This window comes from Lithobates pipiens, unplaced genomic scaffold (genome assembly GCF_037356315.1).
Source record: "Lithobates pipiens isolate NorthernLeopardFrog02 unplaced genomic scaffold, aLitPip1_a1.2 Scaffold_1, whole genome shotgun sequence".
NCBI lineage: Eukaryota > Metazoa > Chordata > Amphibia > Anura > Ranidae > Lithobates > Lithobates pipiens.
The window spans coordinates 155,063,244-155,088,564 of NW_027507685.1; the positions used below are offsets into that span (position 1 = coordinate 155,063,244).

General features: G+C 43.7%; 1 pseudogene; it reads right to left on the reverse strand.

Annotated features, from left to right (window-relative positions):
* Positions 1-219: 219 nt before the first annotated feature.
* On the reverse strand, positions 220-335 carry LOC143989509 (5S ribosomal RNA; annotated as a pseudogene).
* Positions 336-25,321: the final 24,986 nt, after the last annotated feature.

Consider the following 25,321-nt stretch of genomic DNA (forward strand, 5'->3'; position numbering starts at 1 on the left):
TATAGGCCATTGCTCTGGCATAGTTGGATTGAATCCTGGAAGGACAATACCGTAAACTGAACGTTCAGGCCCTCAGAACCAAGTGCTCTGCCTGAATTTCTAGAATGATAATGGGCAAGGTCATTTCTGATCTGGGTCACTTTCGTGGTAACTGAAGGAAGGATTTTCACCTTTGCAGATTTTTGGATATTAACCATAAACTGAGGCTCCGGCGTACCCAGCCTACAGCACCTGGTATTTCCAGGTGGTCCACCTGGATACTAATCAGGCCCGACCCTGCTTAGCCTCCAAGATCAGACAAGATCGGGAGCTTTCAGGGTGATGTGGCCATAGGCTTTAGAGTCAGACACATTGGGAATGTAGAGCTTGAACCGTTTGTTCCAAGCCGATAGGATACTGTTTTGCAGCAGTCTCTAATGAAACTGAGCATAAGGAATGCCCCTCGAATGAAGACACCATCTTTCCCAACAACCTCATGCAAAGTTGAATAGAAGAATTCATCTTGCTTCGACTACCTAAATTTGTTCCTTTATGGTGCTCATCTTTGCCTAGAGCGAGAATACCCCTTTTCTGGGTGTACCTATGACCAGACCCAACTATTTTAGCCTTTTTCATGGATTTAGAGAAGATTTCTCCTAGATCGATAATCCAATCTAGATATTCCAGGTAGTTGAATGGTGACCATAATTTGGTCTAAGTGGGCTACCGACTGGACTATCAAGAACAGATCATCCAGGTAAACCATAATGGTTATACCTTGGACACTTAATCTGGCTAGAAGAGGGGTCAGAACCTTTGTAAACACTCAAGGTGCAGTAGCTAGCAGAGGCACAAACTGAAAATGAAGATTTTAAACCTTGAAAAGTAGATATTACTAGTGAGCGAGGAAATAGGCATACGGAGGTATGCATCTTTGATGTCGATTGACGCCAGAAGTTCTCCTCCTTATAGGATGGAGATAACTGATTTGATTGACTCCATGTGAAAAAAGAGTGGCTATATTCAGGAATTGATTTTCAATTTTTGAGATCCAGAATGTCCATTTGGATTTAACCAAACCCCAACCTCTGTTCTTACATGTGGGCTGCCACGATCACTTTTTACCAAAAGATGGTCCAATGCTTGAGAGAAAGACTTCTTTTTCTCCGGATACTTAGGTACGTTTGATCTGAGAAAACGAGGAGACGGGAACTCTTGGAACTCCAGTTTGTACCTTAGAGCTGTTGAGGAAGTCCCCCATTCTTTTTGACACTCTTCATGCCAGGTCCTTGAGAACAGCAGAAGAATTCCCCCTATTGAGTGAGCGGGGCGCCTCCTCATAAGGAGGCTTCAGTATCTTGTAGATTTCCTCCCCCAAGACCTCTTTTGTCCCTGGGGTTATCTTTTGAACCTGACGGCAGAAGACGTCATGACTACTTGGAGGCCGATGCCCCTGGCACAGAAGAAGGAGCTTTAAAAACGAAAATACATTTACTCCTTTTCTTAAAGCGGTAGTAAACACGCACATTTTTTTTTTTTTTTAAACCTGCAAAGCAAAAGGCATAATGAGCTAGTATGCACCGCATACTAGCTCATTATGAAATACTTACCTTAGAACGAGGCCCCGACATCTGGCCCGATCCACGCCGAGGGAGCTGACATGCTCCCTCGGCGTTTCTTCCGGGTATCGCGGCTCCGGCGCTGTGAGTGGCCGGAGCCGCGATATCGTCACTCCCGCGCATGCGCGCAGGAGATTTCAGTCCGGCCGCTCGGCTGCTGACGGATTTTGACGGCGAGAAACCCCTTGTGCGCATGCGCCGCTGCAGTCAGCGGCGCATACCGAGGGGAATATCTCCTAAACTGTACAGGTTTAGGAGATATTTTTTTTACCTACAGGTAAGCCTTATTATAGGCTTTCCTGTAGGTAAACGTTAAAAATGTGGGTATACAACCACTTTAAATGGCAAAAGGGGTACTTTTTCCACTAGAATTTGTTTGGATGTATTATCCAAAACCTCCCCAAATAGCTGTTTTACAGCTAAAAGGAAGACTAGCCAGGAACTTTTGCATGGTATTTAGCAAAGTGCGCAAGGCCTGAAGGTTAGAATTTCTCATAGCAATTATTGCAAACATAAAGCTGCCAGATCCTGGGCCTTCTGAGCAGGATAACCTTGAACACCTGTTTAAACTGGTCTCTCAACGATTAAGCAATTACTGTTAGCACAAGCAGAGACACTGAATCTGCCAGAGAAAAAAGTGTTTTTTTTTTGTTTTTTTTAATAGGAATTCCAACTTTTTATCCGTTGGATCTCTACGCATTTGAGCATTGTCTGCCAGACATGTCAAAATCTTATTCACAGAGGATATAGCAGCGTTAATTGCTGGTATACCCTACTTAGTAAATTTCCTCCACCATAGGATAAAGCGTGAAACCTTTTTAGGAGGGAAAATAATGCTTATGTAGGTGATCCTCTCAGATACAAAAAAGCTTTTCCAGCAGTGAATGGACAAGAAAAGGCATGCACAGATTGAGGAGGCTTTAACGAACCCAAACACTCAGTAAGCGTACATAAATGTGGAGTTGACCATTCAGCAAGAAATTGCACCATCACTCTTAACATTGAAACAGCTGATTTTCCTGCATTTGACACATCAGAAGAGGGAATTCGTCTTCTCCTGCCCCTAGTTCCTCAGTTTGAGGGTCCTGGGCAATGGAAGAGAACCTGTCACATTTTGACCCACACTGGGATGCGATGAAAGACGCTAAACTTTTTTTTTTTTAAACCTATCAAGGCTGAGAAAAAAAATCTTTTTAGTAAAATAAACAGGGGCTGCAGTGTTGAAAACAGTTGCAAATGTTTCATGGACCAGATTCTCACTCTGACCAGCCACCCACTCTCAGTGAAGGATGTCATTTGAAGAGATGTGTAGGCTTTCCAGAGTTTGAGAGAGACCCTTTTGGGGGTGTTTCAATCCCCCTTCTGACCTTAGCCCGATGCACAAAGCAGAGGTACTACCAGAAGAAATCGCATCCACTGCTTGTGCAATAGTCAGTTATTGCCGCTGCTATTAATGCTTAGCCTGATGCAAATAGTAAATGTGTCAAATAGGAAATGCCTGTGTCACCAAAACCTCTTTCATGCTCCTCTTTGCTCTTATGTCTCTCCAACAATTTGGCAGCCAGCACAAATGGAGTTTTTTTATTTATTTTTTTAAATACACTCCCGCTTTGCATAAGCCCCGCCCCCACTTTTCATCACCCACCCTCCTTTCTCTTACAAAAAAAGAATTTTCCCGCGCAAGCACCTGCCTCCGATCCGACTGGATCAGCTTGTGAGTAAGGCCGGGATGGCGTGGAGGAGACCAGGAAGCCACCGCCGAGTAGGGGCTGTGAAAGAAAATGACTTTCCCAAATGTTTTTAGTTCTCCCTTATACTCAGCCTCATGAAGAGGGGAAGAGTTCAGCCCAGCTGGGGGTGTCTGGAGGAAGCCAAACCCCCCAAACTTACCGGGTCTGCCTGCTAGCCGGAGGAAAAAAAAGTCTGCTGCTTCTGTCACACATCGTGATCTCTGAGCAAAGCATGAGAAGGTACGTGCTCCATACAGCCCCCAGTGGTGACATTCAGGCATAGCAACATTTACTTTAAAGGAGACATTTCATAAGAAAATTTAAAAGATCCTTAAAAACTCCACTTACCTTTCCCGCCGCAGGGTTTTCTGTGGTAAAACCAACAGACCCAATCTTCACCCTTCACGGTGGATTCCATTAACAAACCTTCAGGAACCAGGGACCCTCGGGGAACCCACAATCCTGGACCTGTAATAGCACCCCGCAATTAAAAATGTATGGCCTTAATACCAAAAGTACTGGATCCCGGGGTTTAGCTCTCTAAAAAGCGTTTACAAGCAAAACCTTACTTCTTCAGATACAAGGCCCGGGCACCATTCAATTTGGCCTAAAAGACACTTTGAATGGATCTGGCTGCATAGTTAGCCCCAGCAAGGATTGCTCCAGTGGAGCTCAGCACAGCACATCTTCACCCGTGACCAACACCTTAGATGGTATGGGAGGGGTTATATAGGGTGGCAATTTCCTGTTTAGGGTGTGCCAGTGTCCAGCACCTGAAGATGGATTATAACCCACATAGTATGGCTCTGTGTCCCATGACGTACGATTAAAGAAGGGCTTACACACAAGGCAGTCCAAAATATGTAAACACACAGCATATTTTTATTTGTCGCTGGCGCTGAGAAAAGATACCTACCTGAGTGTACCCCAGAGCTGTAACCTGGGAGCCATTCTGCAGCAAAGTCCATCATTACTGGTAAACACCAGACAGCTTCTTCGACTCTACACCTCAGGTCTTGGCCAATAGCACCACATTTTCAAGACAACAAACAAAGGCCTAAATGTATAGACACAAGGCAATGAGAACAAGGCCAAAGATTGATATGAAAGGCATATAATTCCTCCAAAAAATAGAGCTTTAGCTATTTTTAATTTGAGGCAGTCAATTGACTTTTGGCGCAGAAGAGGAGGAGCAGGAGAAGAAGAAGGAATGGTACCAGGAGATGGAAATTTTGGCAGGAACAACAGATTAAAAAAAAATGGGGAATGGTGGTCTTTTCTTAGGCTAGCCATACATGGATCCTAGTTTGAGCAGGTGAGCTGAATTTCGATCCATGTGTAGCCACTGTGGTTGAACAGAAGTCCATATACTGACCAACTTCTGTTCAACCACCCTGTTGGTATTCTTTAGCTCAAACAGAGCTGCGGGCAATAGGCTGCATTGTTGATCTCTGTATTCTGTCCACAGGGAAATTCAACTCCCTGGTTAAATGAAAAACACTGATCCAAAGCTAGCCTCTCAGTCATAAAATCGTCCAGCTGTTCTGAATGCCCCCTCTGATGAGACATGTGAAGCAAGGCAGGCTAGTACCTCAATCACATACTGAGCCTCCTCTAGCTAGTGATACATCCTTGACATCCAGTAGTTCAAGGTATGATTGCTTGTAAGCATTTTAATTAAAAGCACTGCTGTCCCTGCCACTGTTTGCTTGACCAGGAAAAAAATGAAAGATAAAAAAAAAATGTAAATCTGAAAACCGTCAGCTGGCATACAGGCTCTCGGCATATGGGAGGCTGGGGACATTTTCTTGTCCTCCAAATTAGCAAAAATCTAGCAGGGGAATTTCATAACTGGAGACAATGGAATAGTTGTTGGCAAGTGTTGCTTTTAGTTTCAAGGGGGAAAGCAGATATCCTATGGCAAAAAGAGTGTCTGGTTAATGTTTACTCCACCCCCTCCATTTGCTGCTTGCCTGTCCTTTCACCTGCATTGTGGAAGGGTAACCAGCCTAGGACCATAGGTGTTCCCCCTGAAGCTATGCCTCCAGTGCAACTGGCTGCCAAGGTCCTGGGAGAGGAAAGATTATGCTGACAAAGCAGAGGAATTGAAGACAAGCCTGGCCCCTGTTTGTAGTCCAACCAATGCATCACTACCAAAAAAATTAAAAATATATAAATACATATGAAAATAAAAAACAAAATAAAACATAGAAAAAAAAACAATAAAAAAAATTATGGCTGTCCAGGACAATTTTACTAGATTATATGGCAGCGCAAGGAGCTTGGGCAAAGTGGGGCTCATTGGGGTTGTTATAATCTAGTGCTTGTGCTTTTTGTGCTTTTTTTGCAAATCCAGATGGGCTCTCCCAGACAGCACACTGGCTGCGTTGCGAACCATAAGATCCAGCACTCATTATGCAACCTCCAGCCAGAGGTTCAGCCTGGACACACAATAGCCCAAAGGTTCCTCACTTTTGAGAATGTCAGCCTAAAATCCGATGTAGTTAACAAACATGTGGTTCAGGAGCTGCCTGTGAGTGGTCACTGTGGTTTAAAAAAAACTCTTAAAAAGCTGTGCTGAGGCAGCTACAAAAAAAGACACAAGTCCATCAAATCCAACATATTTGTGTGATTATATGTCAGAATTACATTGTATATCCTTGTATGTTGTGGTCTTTCAGGTGCTTATCTAATCATTTTTTTAAACTATCGATGCTCTCCACTGATACCACTGCCTGTGGAAAGGAAATTCCACATCCTTGCTGCTCTTACTATACAGAATCCTCGACATAGTTTAAGGTTAAACCCCTTTTCTTCTAATTTTAATGAGTGGCCACGTGTCTTGTTAAACTCCCTTCTGCGAAAAGGTTTTATCCCTATTGTGGAGTCACCAGTATGATATTTTGCAAATTGAAATCAAATCCCATCTCAAGCATCTCTTCTCCAGAGAGAATAAGTTCAGTGCTCACAACTTAACTAATATTCTCCATACCCTTTATTAGCTTTGTTGCCCTTCTTTGTACTCGCTCCATTTCCAGTACATCCTCCCTGAGGACTGGCGCCCAGAACTGGACAGCATATTCTAGGTACAGCCGGACCAGAGTATTGTAGAGTGGGAGAATTATTGTTTATAGCTGGAGTTAATCCCCTTTTTAGTGCATTCCAATATTCTGTTTGCTTTGTTAGCAGCAGCTTGCCATTGCTTAGCCTATCATCTACTAGGACCCCAGGTCCTTTTCCATCAAAGATTCCCCCAGAGGTTCTCTGTATAGATTTCATTCATATTTTTTGCCACCCAAATGCATTATTTTAAATTTTTCTACATTAAACCTCATTTGCCATGTAGTTGCTCATCCCATTAATTTGTTCAGATCTTTTTACAAGGTTTCCACATCCTGTGGAGAAGTTATTGCCCTGCTTAGCTTAGTATCATCTGCAAATACGGAGATTGAACTCCAGGTCGTTTATGAACAAATTAAATAGGATTGGTCCTACCCAATCCCTGACCATTCCGAGTGCTCCCCATTTATGAACTCGTCCTCGTAGCCAGTTTTCAATCCATGTACTCGCCCTATAGTCCATGCCAACGGACCTTATTTTGTACAGTAAACATTTATGGGGAACTGTATCAAATGCTTTAGTAAAATCCAGATACGCCATGTCTACAGGCCTTCCTTTATCTAGATAGCAACTCACCTCCTCATAGAAGGTTAATAGATTGGTTTGGGAATAATGATTCTTCATGAATCCTTTCTGATTACTGCTAATGATACTGCTCTTATTACTAAAATCTTGTATATAGTCCCTTATCATTCCCTCCAAGAGCTTGCATACTCAGGGCCAGATTAAGAGCAACATGGGCCTGGGGCTGAGGATTTCGGTGGGCCTTTTTATGGAAATAAATAAAATGAAGATGCAAACATTTTTTGTTAAAACAAATTAAATATTGAATGTGTTTTGATTTTTGTCATTTTTTTACACAAATAGACCTTTTTTTTTGGTGGTATTTAAACACCACTGGGGTTTTTATATTTTGCTAAACGTGAAAAAAAGACACGTTTAAAAAAGATATATATATTTTTTCTTAGCTTGTGATAATATTTTGCCATAAGTAATTTTTATTCTTCACTGATGGGCACAAATGAGGCAGCACTGATGGGCATCGATAAGGGGGTGCTGATGAGGCTGTACTGATATGGGGCACTGATAATCTGCACTGATATGCAGATCATTAGCGATGGGCTATGATGAGCTGCACTGATAGGCAGCAATGATGGGCAATGAAAACTTTCACTGATGAGCTGCACTGATAGGCAGCACTGGTGGGCACTGATGAGCTGCACTAATGGGCACTGATGGGCTCTGATAGGGGTCACTGACAGACAGCACTTATGGGCACTGATAAGGTGGCACTGGTGAGGCAGCACTATTATGCGGCAATGATGGGCACTTATGGGTGGCACTGACACTGATAGGTGGCACTGATAGGCAGCACTGATGGTAAATGATAGGTGGCACTGATGATCTGCACTGACAGGCAGCACTGATGGTCAATGATAGGTGGCAGTGACAGTCAATGATTGGTGGCACTGATGAACTGCACTAATGGGCACTGATGGGCAGCACCGATAGGGCTCTGATAGGTGGCACTGATGGTCAATGATAGGTGGCACTGATGAGCTGGACTAATGGGCTCTGATAGGTGGCAGTGACAGACAGAACTTATGGGCACTGATAAGGTGCCACTGGTGAGACAGCACTATTATGCGGCACTGATGGGCACTTATAGGCAGCACTGATGTGTGACACTGACACTGATAGAAAAGGGAAAAGGGATAAAGGGAGGGGAGAACGGGGAGTACATTTAGCATGGTCCCAATAAGGACAGCAGTATCAGCATGGAGACATATCAATTGTTTGTGATTATAAGGGCACCCTTTTAGTTAGGGTAGTCCTAAGCTGTGTGTTTTTGTAGCACTTGGCTATGAAAGTCTCTAGTTGACGGTGCCTCCAGAAATCAAAGGGGAAGCCACCATACCGTTCCCTTAGAGTGGCAAGTAGAATCAGTGAGCAACCCTCTACAATTTGCGCCAGGCTAACAACCCCACCGCTTGCCCAGGTTCTGAGAAAGGACACCTGCTCCCTGGGGGGAACCACGGATAACCACCTACAGGAGCCAGCGGGGATGTCCGTGGTGCCAATGCCAAAGGCACATTTTTTCTGTCCCATGTTCCAATGTACCATCTGCAGGAGAAAAAGGATAATGAGTATCGTCATTTTAAGGATGTTTGTCCGGCCAACCCATGTAAAGGACGCTTTGCCCCAGGACTGCAGATCTTGACAGATCTTTTTGAGTAAAGGGGCATAATTGTGAGTGTATAGGGAATCTAGTAACTCTGTAAGCTGAACACTTAAGTATCTTATAGAGGGGGATGACCATGTGAAAGGAAAAGATCCCTTCAGGGAGGTCGCCAGGGGCGGGGGGGGGACAGTGAGCTTCAGGATCTTGGATTTGGTGAGGTTTATGCCACAATTGGATACCTGCCTGTAGGCAGTCAATTCTCCCATCAAGTTCGGCAACAAGACAAGGGAATCCACTACATGAAAGAGGATGTCGTCTGCATAGGCAGAAAGTTTATGTTCAAGGGAGCCCACCTGCACCCTCTGATGCTCGGGTTGGAACGGACTTTCTGCAGCAGTGGTTTAAAACCAGTACGAACAGCAGGGGCAGGAGCGGGCATCCCTGTCTCGTGCCGTTCTGGATGGGGAATGCTGTAGAGAGGCCGCCGTTCACTTTTACCTAGGCAGTAGGGGACGTGTAGAGTATAGAGCGTGCCCAGTGGACAAGCTAGAGGACCCTATGAGAGTTGCCCCTGGCTTCTCTTCCCACTATAAAAACGGTCTGGTCAGCGTGTATCATCTCAAGTAGGAGATGTTTTAGGCAGTTGGCAAGAATTTTAGAGAATAGCTTAAGATCTGTATTTAGTAGGGAAATTGGGTGATAACTCTGTGGTAGGGTGGGGTCCTTTCCTTCTTTCAGGACTGCTGTGATGTGTGCCAGCGAGGTCTCTTGTGGGAGATGCCCATTGGTTGCTAGGGAGTTGAGGAGAGTGCAGAGGGGGGCCTGGAGCTTATCAAAGAACTTTAGGTAGTAAGCCCTGGTGAAGCCATCAAGTCCAGTGCTTTTTCCAGCAGGGAGAGACCTAAAAGTTGCCAGCTGTGGTGATAGGGAGTTCTAGATCTGTCATTTGTTCTGTGGATAAGTTGGGGAGACCTATTGAAGAGAGATATGTTGCTATACGGGATTGCTATATGGGATGCAATTTATGCCTTCTAGCAAGGTTCGTAGTTTAGGGAAGTTGGCTCTTTTGAAATTCAGTGTCTTTGTATTCCCCTTATGTTGCCACTACACCTGTTCCTCCTTTCAGGGAATAGTGTATTGGAGGCATGTTGGTCATCAGAGAGATCCTACCACCATCAGGAAACACAGCTTACTCAGCTCCTCCTCAAAGTGCTGCATTTTGCACTCCCTCTGGGATGGTTGCAGCATATCGTACATTTTACCCTTGTATCAGGGATCTAATCTGGTAGCTAACCAGTTGTGGCCCCTCTTTTTGATGACAGATCTTGGGGTCATTGGGCAGGCATTAATGCATAAAAGACCCTATTCACCATAAATTCTTTGCAGTACCCCAAATCCCCCAATCTCTTTCGACTTACATATGACAAGATTTAGGAGAGGTAAAACATCTCACATGAAACCTTCCTTTTTTCCTACATCTCCCCACTGCCAACTCTCCTCCTCGGCTTTATAGAGATGGAAGCAGTAAGCATAGGATCCTGCTGTCCCCGAAAAAGCAGCATGTCCTGCTCTTCCTCCTGCAGCTTTGCCTCAAGTGGCTTGTCATAAGTCCACAGAGTCTGTTCTCCATTGAGAACACAAAAAGGATTGTATCACTAGTACCCGCCTTGTTACAGCATGTGGGGGTGTCAGAACTGAGGTGGTTAGCAGACAGCTAATGTTGGCACTGTATTTATGCCTGGAGAACACTGGCTCAGTATCACAAATAAAGTGGATATAAACCCTTCTGGCATGATGAAGGACCTCCTGGGAGCCAAGATACTTCATGATAAACTACTGCACCACCATGCTGATGACATGTCCCAGGAAATTTATATGTGTGATTTTTCCCAGGTGAAGGGCAGCCAGCAGGTTAGTTCTGTTGTCACATATGATCTTACCTGGCTGAAGAGGGTGTGTGTCAGCCACCTCCCAGCCTGGGGAGCTGCCAGCAGCACTAGCCCAGTTCTTGTCCAGTGACATTACATTCCTCATGTTGTTGGAGGGCAGAGATAGGCCCTGCTGAATTGTGTTATTACCATTGTTATTCCATTTTATGCTTGCCTAGTTACCAACAGAATTGTGTGACAATATATTAAAGTGTCACTAAACCCACATCATAAAAAACTATCAATAAATGGTATATTGTATGCTGTTCATACTGTAATATAATACATGAAAAAACCTGGTTGATCCTATTGTCCTCTATCTCCACTTTATCTTCATGTCCCCAATTTAGCTAGGGATTTTGCAGAGCAGCGTTGGGAGCTCTGAACATGCTCAGTTTTCAGTTTCTATACTGAGCATTTCATTCCTATCACAGGAGAGCAGCCCATGTGACAATAGTGTCACACACGTGGGCATATACACATTGGTAAATGACAGCCCACTCCCTCCCCCCTCCTCCATACCCACTAACCAGCTAAACATAATGGGGATGAGATATTATGTGTAGATTGATGGAGGCGTCACCTTCCTCTTATTCTATGACACAGGCTAGAGGGGCATGACACAGCCTGTGACTGGCAGAAATCCACCCACATCATCTTATTACCAAACCATAATTAAGATTTGATTTCAAATATACATATTATATTTGTATGCCAATTTAAAATGGTTTCTTGATATGAATCATTTATTTTTATTCTGTATTCCAAAGGGTTTTTTTATTTTTTTTTTTTTTTTTTAGGGCTGCGGAAATTAACAATGAATTCCTTGATTAATCGTTAATTTATTTGAGCGATCAAAATTCTTTCGGCTTCCAGGTCTTCAGGGATTCCGTCGGAGATCCGGTGATGTCACGGACTTTGATTCACCAGACTCCTCCCCCTTCCCCAAGTACCTCTGCCTGCTAATGAAGCGAAGGGGGGAGGAGTCCGGTGACATCAAAGTTCTGATTGAATGTAACGCGTACAGGGGAGGAACTACGCATGATGTCCCCCGCTGCTTCCCAACTGAAATAACACGATTGTCGGCTTTACATGCTGTGTTTTTATCATCTTTATGTGAGTAGTTTGTGTTTGAACATAAAAACAAAATCTTATACTTAAGCAGTGAGCACTTAGATCTTTTCTTTCTACCCATGACCTGGTGTGCTTGCTAAGATCTAAGGAGACGTGAGAGAAGTTTATGATCTGTGTTAACCCTTTTGATACCTGCTTGCATGACCACCTGTTTGCACAGGGGTCCATACCATAAGGTGAGAGTGATTAGTTAGACCGGAGGTGGAGGGATTGTCACGCTACTGTGGAAAAAAAAAAATTACTTACGTCAGTGCTACAGTTTGAATATAAAACATATTTGTGTGAACAGTGAAGTTAAGTCATGGATTGTGAAAACTAGTGTTGGGTGATTTTATATAGTGTATACCACATTTACCACTGACTAATGCAGAGTTGCAATGCATGGAGATCAGCTAAACATAGTTGGATCTGTATGTGCGTTATAATTAATCGAAATTAGTTGATTAATCAACTAAAAAAAAAACCGATTAATCGAACACGAAATTTTTAATTAGTAACAGCCCTATTTATTTATTTTTTTAACGTGACCAACAGCAGAGGACTAGAAGCTCCTTTTTATGTTTTCCTGCAGACAGGCTGGGAGAAAGCGGAGTCATGTGACAGCTATATATGGATTAGGAAAAAGGTACAGTACATGTAAATTTTTTTAATAAAATAATCACAGTGCCATAATCCATATACAGAAATAGAACAGACAATGTAAATTAAAAGTGTGTGTTTAGTATCACTTTAGGTTTGCCTTTACTACCTGGTTTGGTGCCTGTTTTCTTTGATATAACACTACTTTTGGGTACTAATTTTACTTTCAATTATTTCCTGCGGTATTGTATGTTCGTACTCTCAACCTGGTGTGTCAGAGGGACTGAAGTTCTTGAGAAGGTTGAGCAAAGGAACATAGAATACATCCTATTCAGGGGCTCCTACAGGGTTAGTGCTACCTTTTATTAAAATTTTAACAAAATTGGTTGTACTAGATGGACTTTTTTCAATCTTTTTTCATGTAACAATGCAGTATGGTACTGTGAAAAAAGAAGCTCACAAACAATACTATTAATCTGTTTTGCCACTGACCAATGTGTACAAAGCTGAGGGCCTTATGTTTTAAGAGTAAACTCTTACATAGCTCTTATGCCGTGTACACACGACCTGACTTTTCGGCAGACTAGGTCCGACGGTCTTCCCGACTGACTTTTCAGCGGAGATCCGACGGACCTTCCGAATGAACGGACTTGGCCACACACAATCACACCAAAGTCCGATGGATTGACTGTGATTACATACGACCGGACTAGAATAAGGAAGTTCATAGCCAGTAGCCAATAGCTGCCCTAGCGTAGATTTTCATCCCTCGGACTAGCATACAGATGAACGGATTTTTCAACCGGACTTGAGTTTGTCGGAAAGATTTGAAACATGTTCTAAATCTAAAGTCCGTTTGATTTTTCGACAGCAAAGGTCCAATGAAGCCCACACATGGTCGAATTGTCCGACGGATTCGTTCAGTCGGACCTTTGCTGTCGAAAGGCATATGTACACGCCATTAGACTTGTTGTTGCTGGTACATACACTAGTTAATTCAGGTATATTCTAGTCCTGCTTGATAAAAAAAAAACTGGTGTCACAGCCAAAATGACCTAAAAAAATGCCTTTTTCAAATTGAAATGATCAGATTGGGATGATGCTGCTATATTTAGGCCAAGCTAAATGTAACAATTAAAAAATCAATTACACATACAAAATATGTAATGCCAGACTATGTCGCTGACAGTATCCATGAAAATCGCACTGTTCTGTACCACTGCATACAGCCTAAATTAATCCCCAGACATAATATAAAGGATTGTATTTTGCTCTTGTCACCTTTGAGGTTGCATTTAATAGATGTCAAAAGCTTGCTTATCAGCATTGAAATTGCCCTCCGCATAGATGTCAATTGGGTTTGCAAATTTCAGACAGGATTCAACAAACCTGCCGTAAATCTTGCCCTTGAAGATTCACAATAATTGTACCTTCTGCTGGGCTGATTCAGTACATTTGTTCTGGATAAAGCTGATTAGATATGGCATCATTTTACACCAGATTCCCACCCCTGTACAGCAGTTCTCTCTTTGCCATCCCTCAGAGTTCCCACCTATGCACAACCATTCTTACCTTGCCACTTTCCAGACTACCACCCCTACACAGCAGTTTTCTTTTTGCCATCCCTGAGTACCCACCCCTGCACAGCAGCTTTTGCTTTGCCTTTTCTTTAGTCACCCCTCTGAGTCCCTGTCTATGCAAAACTGTTCTTACCTTCTCATACCTCAAAGTTCCCACCCCTGCAGAGATGTTTTTACCTTTTCATTTCTGAAATACTCCACCCCTGCACATCAGTTTCTCTCCTTACTATCCCATGGATTCTACACCCCCACACAGAAGTTATCTCAATAGAGCATTTCATTTATCTCTATAATGCAAGTATGCAATGTGCTCCTCTATTTCTCAATCACATCCACACTCCTTTTGCTGGGTGTTTCTGCCTCAAGCTGTAGGTTGACTAACGTTGTAATAAGTTTGTGGAACTCTACATTGTTATTGGCTTTTGTGACTCAATATAAGTACAACTGGGGGAGTACAACTAGGGGAATCCATAGTGGAGAAGGATCTGGGGGTTTTGGTACATCATAAGCTCAATAATAACATGCAATGCCAAGCTGTGGCTTCCAACGCGAGCAAAGTCCTTTCTTGTATTAAGAGAGGTATGGACTCCAGAGAGAGAGAGAGAGAGAGAGAGAGAGAGAGAGAGAGAGAGATATCAGTTTCCCCCTATACAAATCATTAGTAAGACCTCACCTGGGATATGCAGTCCAGTTATGGGCACCAGTTCTCAAAAAAAGGATATCGGGGCAACTTGAGGAAGAAGGGCAACCAAAGTGATAAGAAGCATGGAGGAGCTCAGCTATGAGGAAAGATTACACAAACTGAATTTATTTTCTCTTGAGAAGAGGAGATTAAAGGGGGGGGGGGGGGATATAATCAACATGTATAAATACATATAGTGAACTTGGTGTTGAGTTATTCACTTTAGGGTCAGACTCATCACAGAGGACACGGGGGCCCTCTTTACGTCTAGAGGAAAAGGGATTTCATCTCCAAATACGGAAAGATTTCTTCACAGTAAGAGCTGTGAAAATGTAGAATAGACTCCCTCCAGAGGTGGTTCTGGCCAGCTCAGTGGATTGCTTTAAAAAAGGCCTGGATTATTTCATAAATGTACATAATATAACTGGGTACTACCATTTATAGGTAAAGTTGATCCAGGGAATATCCGATTGCCTTTCTAGGGATCAGAAAGGAATTTTTTCCCCTGCTGTAGAAAATTGGATCATGCTTTGCTGGGGGTTTTGCATTCCTCTGGATCAACTGCGGGGATAGGATTGTGTATATGGGATTGTATTATTTTTTTTGGTTGAACTAGATGGAGTTGTGTCTTTTTTCAACCTAACTATGTAACACTATAATTGCAGGAGATGGAAACAGAATACAGAATCTGTAAAGGGAGGTGTTTCCTAACACTGTTGCTGCCAATCTAAGGTGGATGGCAGTTTATTGCTATAGGTTTCCTAATATTGGTGCAATTTTATTTTAGAAAAGTACCATCACTAAAGGCTTGGGTAGGAGGGTGTATGGTGGCATGAAACTGTGTAGTGCCTTATGTTTTTTGGCAACATAGTATCTGTGTTTTCAAAATGGTATATAGCAATATGGCTCTGGTCTAATATGCCGCCTTAGTAACAGGGTACATGGAAACATGGTACCTGTGTATATACCATGGTATTTGGTAACATGGCATCTCAGTAGCATGGGATTCTTTAACTCTCACCACGTATGATGTGTGAATATTTGTACCAAATGTTCATTAAAAAAGGCAACTTCGAGACAACATCTCAACTATCCTGTGACAGGAGCTGTTATTTATACAATGGCTGCCAGACAGCCAGGATACTAGATATTTTAACAGTGGTTAAAGTGTATTCCTGCCAAAACTATAATATTCGTTATGGATAGAGAGTAAGAGATTTGGAACCTCAGTTGGGTTTTTATTGTCATGAGGACAGGAAGTGAGGAGAACTCTTCCAAATGGGTCCCAGAAGGTAGTAAATATCTGAAAGAGGTTTTAACACTCTGCCACTCTATCCACAACTAAACAAAATACGTTTTAGATGGAGATAGTCTTTAGGCCTTCATCCTGCAGCTAGCCTGTAAAACTCATTAATCTAGGAATACTAGTCACTTAAAGCATAACTAAAAGGTACAATTATATACCTTAGTTCCAATGGTTCGGCACCTTTGAAGTCCCTCTCTGGCATCTTCTCCCCAGTTTCTTTTTTTATTTAACCTTTAACTGCCACAAATAAATCAAACCCTGCAGATATGTGTGCCAGGGACTCCTCTATTAATGCTGCAGGAATGGGCCCCACTCTAGGACTTCAGCGCGACAGAGACATGGCCTCAAATGACAAATGGAGGCTCCAGCTAGACCTATATTTAGGAGGGAGTAACTAGGTTGTGACCACAAACACCTTTATATGTGTTTTAGGAAGATATAGAAACTAGGAGAAATGCAGAACACAACGTGTGGGCCACCAAGGGCCTTCTCATGGCAGTATGCCCAACGCAATAACAATAGTCTAAAATGGCAGTGTGTCTCTAATAAGGCAGGGTAGCTCTAATAATGTTAAAGTTCAGTCGGACTTTAACTTTGTTAGAGCCACCCTGTCTTGTTAGAGACATGCTGATATCTTATATAGACTGCTGTTTTAGGCATACTTCCATGAAGAGACCCTTGGCGGCCCATAAGTTGTGTTCTGCATGTCTCCTAGCCTGCATTTCTATAGTGCTTTTCTCCCTGGGGTTCATAGTGCTGATCCAATTGGTAATGGAATCTTTGAAGAGAAGGAATTGTCAGGTGTTGCTTGCTATAAGTCTGACTTTTTAAAAAACTGAATTTTTTCACATTAAAAAGAAAATTACAAAATACATGGATGTACCTGAAATAAAAATAAACATGCAGTGCCTTGAAAAAGTATTCACACCCCTTGAAATTTTCCACATTTTGTCACCTTACAACCAAAAACGTAAATGTATTGTATTGGGATTTTATGTGATAGATCATCACTAAGTGGCACATAATTGTGAAGTGAAAGGAAAATGAGGTAAATTATAAATGGTTTTCATTTTTTTTTTTACAAATAAATATCTGAAAAGTGTGGCGTGCATTTGTATTCAGTCCCCTTTACTCAGATACCCCTAACTAAAATCTAGTGGAACCAACTGCCTTGAGAAGTCACCTAATCACCTAAACAGAGTCCACCTGTGTGTAATTTATTCTCAGTATAAATACAGCTATTCTGTGAAGCCCTCAGAGGTTTGTTAGAGAACCTTAGTGCATCATGAAGGCCAATGAACACACCAGACAGGTCAGTTCTGCCATTTTAGTCAGAATTTCAGACGGAAAAAGTCAGATAGAGCCCACACACGATTGGATTTTCCGACAACATAATCCAATCGGACCCTTTACATCAGAATTTCTGACCGCGTGTATGGGGCATAAGACTGGGATGCCATTAATGTATATGTAAAGGCAGGCGTCACAATCATTTTGGTAATATAGTGTAGATGGGGGAAGGAAGACACAGCAATACAAATCTGATATGTGTTCTAATTCCTCTCCATTCTATCCAAAATAAAAAAGGGACACTAAAATATTATTTAAAAAAAATAACAATTGTAATATGCATTCTTAAAGTGGTTGTAAACCCTTATCGTTGATTTTTATCTATAGGTAAGCCTAGAATAAGGCTCACCTATAGGGAGTGGAAATATCTCCTAAACGTGCGCTGTTTAGGAGATATTTCACTTGAAGTCTGCTGATGTCGTCATCGGCCCATTGTGCTGTTTCTTCCCCCATCGTGTGTTGTGACTGACAGCGCGATTGACAGCTCCCACGCGCATGCGTAAGAGTGATGTCACGTGACTCCGGGCCAGTCACAGAGCCGGAATCCATGGCCCCAGAAGGAAGAGGGGTGAAGATGAACGTGGCCTGCACAGGGGACAGCGCGAGCTTCGATTGCAGGTAAGTGTCATATAATAGGCTAGTATGCGATGCATACTAGCCCCTTAATGCTTTTCATTTGCAGGCATCAAAAGAGGAAGTAAAACCCATCGGGATTTACTTCCTCTTTAACTAAATAAAAACCCTTCTATTGCTTTCATCCTCCTACAAATCTCCAAATTCCTTCTTCTTTTTTTGGCTACCGTGATCTGACTTCCTATAGGGTGGCTACATTCGTTCTCCATGGTGCCCACTGTATGTAGGACATAGCCAGTCTCTCTTGCTCGCTCCCAGGATGGACTACGGGATTTGCATTAGGTTCAGGAGTTCACTGAGAACATTACAAGAAAGCAGAAATACACAGTAAGAAAAGATTTCATGAAAAATAGGTTAGAAGATCATTAAGTAATGGATGTGTATGAATTATTTTTGAAAAATAAGGATATAATTTAGTGTCACTTTAATGCTGCAACGGTCGCTTTCCCACGCAAATGTGGCTCTTATTGGTTGCTATCAATACAGACAGCTTTTTTTTTTTTTTTTTAAGACAAGCTAAGCAATGAGATCATCATGCGTTTATAAAGGTCAGACTGCATTCCTCTTGGAAAAATAAATCCTTGCAGTACAGATAACGGCGGACATGTGTGACAATTGTCCTCTACAGTATCACCATCATATCACAGCTTACATGCCTCGTATCAGCCAAAGGTAAAGCATTCCTTGCATATGTGTATTTCTGATTCGTCACCAGCTGTGCTAGGTTTTCATAAAGGAATATTCATAAAAAGATTTGCAGATTATCCCTGTAGTGCCTATTTGTATGTCAGACAGTGCAATCAGCATGCCTGCAGAATAATTAATATGATGGGCTCCATTTGCTAACCTACAACACCTGAGCCATAACATTCTCTATTTTCAGCTCTTGCTGCTGCATAAAATGATCAGTATTGTAAAAAAACAATCGATAGAGCTTAGTTAATTGAGGCTATAGAGGGCACACTGTTCAATGAATCATTATACAGGTTTAAAGTGAATCTGCGGGCAGATGAACACGTCTAAAATACATATACACTATATTACCAAAAGTATTGTGGCGTCTGCCTTTACGGCACCCCAGTCTTAAGAATCGTACACACGATCCGATTGTTGGCAGGGGATTGTGTGATCACAGACTGTTGGCCTAAAATCTGACTGTTAGTACGCTTCATCAGACAATTGTTGTCTAACTTTCCGACAACAAATGTTGGATGGCAGGCCAGTAAATTTTCGGGGCACAGTGGTCTGTTGTTCGATTTTTCCTATCGTGTGTACACAACACAAGTCCATCACACAAAAAGTCCAAAGTACAAACACGCATGCTTGAAATCAATGCTCACCGAACACGACATTAGCAGAAGGTGTCCAAAGGGTGGGGCTCAATAGCTGAAATTCCTTGCAGTACGCCACTACAATCGTGTCTGTTGGTCGACAATTGTGTATTGTTTGTATGCAAGACAAGTTCCTGGCACACGCCCTTCGGACAAAAGTCTGACACTTTGTCTGCCGAAAATCTGGCTTTAGTCTGTAGGGTTCAATATTGAGTTGGCCCACCCTTTGCATCTAGAACAGCTGCTACTCTTCTGGGAAGGCTGTCCACAAGGTTTAAGAGTGTGTCTATGGGAATGTTTGGTCATTCTTCCAGAAGCGCATTTGTGAGGTCAGGCACTGCTGTTGGACAAGAAGACCTGGATAGCAGTCTCCGCTCTAATTAATACCAAAGGTGTTCTATTGGGTTGAGGTCAGTACTCTGTGCAGGCCAGTCAAGTTCCTCCACCCCAAACTTGCTCATCTATATCTTTATGGACCTTGCTTTTCTGCCCTGGTCCACATCAGGCCTTCTCATCCACATCAGTGCCTGACCTCACAAATGCGATTCTGAAAGAACGGTCAAACATTCCCATAGACACACTCCTAAACCTCGTGGCCAACTTCCCAGAAGAGTTGAAGCCCAATCCTTATATTTTGTTGCTCTGAAGAAATAGCTGTTTGTTGCACCATGTCCTTTGATAATCTAAATGGGAGGGTCAGGTTCATTATAATTACCTGGTGTGTTCTCAGTGTCTGCATCTCTTTAGAAGTATTTAACCCTTAGGGAGTATCTCACCCAAACTAACATTTTCTATTGCAGGAGGTGCCTAAAAACTGACTTCTTAGTCTTTAAGGGGGGAAGCTGGCTTGAAGGGATAAAGGATAGAGCAGGGTATGTCCAGTCGGTTGGTAGCCTTTTTTTTATCCCAGAGTTTAGCTTTAACTCCAGCACATGTCCTTGCATGTTATGGCAAGCGCTGCAGTGCTCAGCTACGCTTCAGTTCATCTTTAAAAGGGAAACATTGTTGTGTAACACTTTGTTCTATTCTAGTAATAGGACTCTATCAGAGCAGTATTTTTATAATTACACATTGTAATACAGTTAACTGTTTTACTATAGTAACGGTATACTAAGCACGGGCGGCCCGTGCAGGCAAAGTGACACGCTGGTAGGTTTCGGTAGGTTGCTGCTTGCTTTCGGCTTTAGGGTGTGCCCAGAGCTATGACAATCAGCACAGGGCTCTGTACAGAGGGAACAAACGTCTGTTTCTTATCCCGGCAAAGCAGGGATAAGAAACAAAGAAATCTGCTAGCAAAAGCAGCACACATTACACATTGTTAGGCACACGTTTAACCCCTTGATCTCCCTAAATGTTAACCACTTCCCAGCCAGTGCCATCAGTACAGTGATAGTGTGTAGTATTAGCACTGTTTAAGTGTCACTGGTGATGTCAGTGGCAGCAAGTCAGTTCCCCCCCAGTTAGTGTCAGATTTCCCATCGCAGTCCCATTATAAGTCGCTCATCACCACCATTAGTAGTATAAAAAAAAATGACAGTTAGTGTCAGATTGCTCATCGCAGTCCCATTATAAGTCGCTCATCACCGCCATTAGTAGTATAAAAAAAATTAAAAATTACAGTATATATACCATAGTTTGTAGATGCTATAAATTTCACCTAAACCAATCAATATACACTTATTGGGATTTTTTTTTTATATCAAAGACACGTAGCAGAATAAATTTTGGGCAAATATTATTAATAAATTAGATTTAAAAAAATGGATATGTTTTATAACGGAAAGTCATATATATATATATATATATATATATATATATATATATATATATATATATATATATATATATATATATATAGAAAGGCCAGTATGGTGGCCTGAAATTATGGGAGGAGCCCGGTGGAATATATAACCAGCCGTCCGCCCGTCTTCCTCGTCGGTTCCGGTGCGCGATACCTGATACGTCAGATATCAAGGGCCGACTATCCAGACCAGACGCAGTGAGCCCGTTCGTGAGTTCCCACGTTGTTCGTCTCCGTCTTGACCGTCTTCCCGTTCATCAGCGTCCGTGGGTTTCGCCGTCGGAGTATCGTCTTACCCATCGAATTTGTCGTTACACGTCGGGCCGGCTGTCGCAGGTAGGGCTTCGGCACCCCCTTTTCGGTTCATGCATTACGATGTCCCATCAACATTCCCTGAACTCACGAACCGCTCGGATGTTTTACTGTGGCTCTCGTACTCATGTCACTGTTTCTACTTTCGATGTAGTCGTTATCACCTTCGGTCGATCACGCCACGTCAGGCGATTCATTCGCAGGTACGACATTCGAAACCGTTCGACTCCCCGAGCATTTCTATTAGTATTGGTCGAATCGTTCGACTCACAGCCGACTGCTTGTTACGACAAAGCAAGCAGTCCGCACGTATCGGTTGGTCTGCTCCAGTTCGAATATATCTCATCATTCATGCAGTTGTGTTATGTATCTCATTTCATCTCGTTTCAAGTCATTTCAGTCCCACTCATTTCTACTGTTTCAAATCATTTCTGTCACTAGCCGCGCTCCGGCGCGAATCCTGTCGCACCTCTGGTGCACCGATTCGCTTTGAAGCGCCCCAGGGTTCGGCCTCATTTCTGTACATGCTCCAGAGACTGAGTCACTCGCAGGTTCACGCACGGTCCCTGATTCTTGTCTTTGTCATGGCATACCATTTCTGTCACTTATTACGCTCCAATTCGAATCCTGTCGCATTCTTCTATGCACCGATTCGTCCTGGTGTGCCCAGCTGCTACGCCTCATTTCGGTACATGCTCCAGAGACGGATTCTTTTTTCGTAACCTGCAGTCCAGTCGTTGAATCCGGTCTCTGTCATGGGATATCATTTCTGTCACTTATTACACTCCAATTCGAATCCTGTCGCATTCTTTTATGCACCGATTCGTCCTGGTGTGCCCAGCTGCTACGCCTCATTTCAGTACATGCTCCAGAGATGGATTCTTTGTTGTAACCATCAGTCCAGTCGTTGAATCTTGTCTCTGTCATGGCATATCATTTCTGTCACTTATTACGCTCCAATTCGAATCCTGTCGCATCCCTTATGCACCGATTCGTTCTGGTGTGCCCAACTGCTACGCCTCATTTCAGTACATGCTCCAAAGACAGGATTCATCTGTTTGGTTCAAGGGCTCGTCCTCTGATTCTTGTCTTTGTCATGGGTTTTCATTTCATTTCACCTATCACGTCCGGTACGAATAGTCACATCTGTGTACCAAATTCGTCTCGGCGTGCCCCAGGAATGGCCTCATTTCAGTACATGCTCCAGAATCCGTTTCGTGCTCGGTCGCAAGTTGTGGCATGGCGATCCGGATCTCTGTCATGGCAGGTTCTCTCATTTCACTGTCACATACCGCTTCCCGGCTTGGGTCCAGTTGATTCTTCAATGTTTGGATGCCTGCCGGGGGGCCTTGCTCCTCGGCCTCATTTCATTATAGATTGCCTCAAAAGGGAAAACACAGCTTTATTTAGGCGTGTCTCGCTGTTTTCTCCACATACAAGCGTAGACTTCTTGCAATCGTTGCAAACACACATCCATGCGTAGACTTCTCGCAATCGTTGCAAGCACGCATCCAGACATAGACTTCTCGCAATCATTACAAGCACGCATTCGAGCCTAGACCTCTTGCAATCGTTGCAAGCACGCATTCGAGCATAGACCTCTTGCAATCATTGCAAGCACGCATTCGAGCATAGACCTCTTGCACTCATTACAAGCACGCATTCGGGCATAGACCTCTTGCAATCGCTGCAAGCACGCATTCGAGCATAGACCTCTCGCGATCATTACAAGCACGCAGTCGAGCATAGACCTCTTACACTCATTACAAGCATGCATTCAAGCATAGACCTCTTGCAATCATTGCATGCACGCATTCGAGCATAGACCTCTGGCGATCATTGCAAGCACGCATTCGAGCATAGACCTCTTGCACTCATTACAAGCACGCATTCGAGCATAGTCCTCTTGCAATCATGGCAAGCACGCATTCGAGCATAGACCTCTTGCAATCGTTGCAAGCAGGTGTCCAGGCACAACTTGTTGCAATCATTGCTGGCAGGCACTTCTGGCTTGCTCAATAGATTGCTTTAGGGAAAACCTGGATACCTTCCTAAATGTACGTTGTATTACGGGGTACTTATATTTATAGGTATAGTTGATCCAGGGAAAATCCGATTGCCTCTCGAGGGGTCAGGAAGGAATTTTTTCCCCGGCTGTAGCAAATTGGCCTATGCTCTGTTGGGGGTTTTTTTTTTGCCTTCCTCTGGATCAGCTGCAGGCGTAGAATTGGGTGTGTCGGGTTGTGTGATACCTTATTTATTTTGATTTGGTTGGACCGGATGGACTTCTGTCTTTTCCGGCCTGGCTACCCATGAAGCCTACCATAATTCCTTGCAGTCGTTGCAGGCACGAGTCCTGGCACAACTCCTTGCATTAGTTGCAGGCACGCATCCTAGCATAACATCTTGCAGTCGTGGCAAGCACGCATCCTGGGTAACATCTTGCAATCATCGCAAGCACGCATCCAAACATGCATTCAAGCACAACTCCTGTAGTCTTCGCAGTGCACATGCGGTAACACGAATTGCTCATAGTCACTACCTATACATCTCCAGTGACAAACTCCCGGGCAGTTGTCGCAAGCACATGTTTAAACACAACTTTTAGTCATGCCAAGGCTCGCGACTTAGCATAACTTCTTGCAATCATTCGTTGGCAAGCACGTTCTCAGTGGCACACAAACTGGCTACACGTCATTTTCAGCAGCACTTAATTGGCCACTCGTCTCCTGTGGCTTTTCTTACAAACCACTCACTGTTGTCTGTCTATCCGTCTCTTCCTTAGGACAGTTGAGTTCAGCTTCCGTCCCGCACCAGGATCATGTTGTCACACGCAACTGGCTTCTTCCTGTAGCACGCCCAGGCTATTTCTAGCCAGCGTTCAGCATTTCTTATCCTTACAGTGCACGGAGAGCCATCTGTCGTTACGGCCCATACAGCAAGATCCCCACCACGAGGCATCCAGAGGCATCAGCCCATAGCCAACGGCAAACGCTCGCCATCACAACTGCCATCTTTAGGGGCATATTATATCCTCGCATATTCTCCAGTCTGGTCGTCCAAAAGACACCTACAGTCCCTACACGGCAGGTTGAGTTCGCTATGCGCATCATCCCTCAGGGTCGCGCCTTGTGTCACGCCTATTGGTCTTACTGTCCCTCTCACAGGATCCAGAGCAAGTCCTCAGCCTGGATCCCGCGGCAATAGCAGTCCTTGCTATGCGGGAGGAATTCCTATCGTCTGGGAATGGCGTCTCCCTGTTCATTCCCTCCGTGTCTTCCCTTTCGCCCCAGGTGATGACCGACGCAGCGGCCTCCACGGGCTTGCGGCTGTTTTTTGGCCACCTCCGGCTCGCAGCTCCCTGGCCTCCCCAGTTACTGGCAATTCCTGGCTGCGCCAAGGCGTCCTCTCTGTTGATTATGTCCTTCCTACGTCAACTGGTCCAGCTCTTGTTGTTGTTTCAGTTCAACATCCATTGTTCCTTTATCCACGGTAAGTTCAATCAGGCAGCGGACGCCCTCTCCCACTTTAACCTTGTCTCTTTTCCGATCAGGTACCCGGAGCCGGACCAACATCAGTAGCTATCCCGGACTGGTCTCAACTAACCCTGGATTAGCCCCTCACCTCCTAGCGGCTACCCAACTTATCGATCACTCCCTTTCCTGCAATACCCTCAAGGCCTATCTGTCAGCCTGGAGGGCCTTTAACCGCTTCATCACGTATCACAGCACAGTGACGTCCCGTGTCAAGCAAGTCCTAGCCTTCATTTCCTACTGCCACTCGCAGTTGGTGTTATCCGTTAATACGATCCGGCTATACCTGACCGGTGTACAACATTTCACGTCCCTCCAGGACCCTATCGTACCCTCCTTATTTTCTTACCACACCGTTCGGGCTGTTGTGCGCAGTGTCCAGAAGCGCCAGCCGATGGCCGGCACCAAACCACCGCCTTTCACAGGAGACGTTCTAGAACTATGTCAGATATCCTGGCCACTTCACCTTTCGGTCTCCACATGAGTGGCATTTACAAGCAGCCATACACCTGGCCTTCTACG